Source organism: Euprymna scolopes, chromosome 27, assembly GCF_053919585.1.
Source record: "Euprymna scolopes isolate OS-2025 chromosome 27, ASM5391958v1, whole genome shotgun sequence".
In the NCBI taxonomy this organism is placed as follows: domain Eukaryota; kingdom Metazoa; phylum Mollusca; class Cephalopoda; order Sepiida; family Sepiolidae; genus Euprymna; species Euprymna scolopes.
This window is the reverse complement of record NC_136508.1, coordinates 30,536,386-30,537,254: the sequence shown is the minus strand read 5'-3', so window position 1 is coordinate 30,537,254 and position 869 is coordinate 30,536,386.

Below are 869 nucleotides of genomic sequence, written 5' to 3'. Positions count from 1 at the left end.
AATGGGAGCTGGTTAATGGTCAGGCATGTGGGGTTGCCCCCACATCTGGTCTTTGCTAGTCATAGCTAGTCATAGCTTGCAGTATCTGCCGGAACAGATGGTATTTATTTGCTCCCCCACCGAGCAAATTAGCCACAAGGCCAATTTTTAATGTGAGGAGTGAAGGGAGGGGGAAGGGAAAAAGGGGACCAGCTCCCGAGAGATGGGAAATGGGAGCTGGTTAAAGGTCAGACATGTGGGGTTGCCCCCACATGTGATCCTTGCTAGTCATAGCTCCCCCACCGAGCAAATTAGGCACAAGGCCGATTTTTAATGTGAGGAGTGAAGGGGAAATGGGGACCAACTCCCCGGGGAGTAGGGGAGCTGGATAGTGACAATTGGTATGAAGGGTTGCCCCTACATTTACCAAGGTCTTATATGTGAGGTCGCCCCCACATATGGTCTTTGCTTGCAGTATCTGCCGGAACAGATGGTATTTATTTGCTCCCCCACTGAGCAAATTAGGCACAAGGCCGTTTTTAATGTGAGGTAAAAACCAGCTCCCCTAAAAGTAGGCAAAAATGGGGCACTCTGGTTACCAAAAATAATAATTGTCCCAGTATAGACGGTTTCCCCTCCATTGACTGGTACAAATTATCTTAAGTGCAGCATCTGCCGGAATAGATACTACACTTTGATCTTGTCCGGAAGGCCAAGAAAAGTGTATTTATTTGTTCCCCCACCGAGCAAAGTAGGAACACAAGGCCGATTTTTAATGTGAGGAGGGAATGGAAATGGGGGCTAACTCCCTTGGGAGTAGGGGAGCTGGATAATGACAATTGGTATGAAGGGTTGCCCCTACATTGGTCAAGGTCTTATATGTGGGGTTG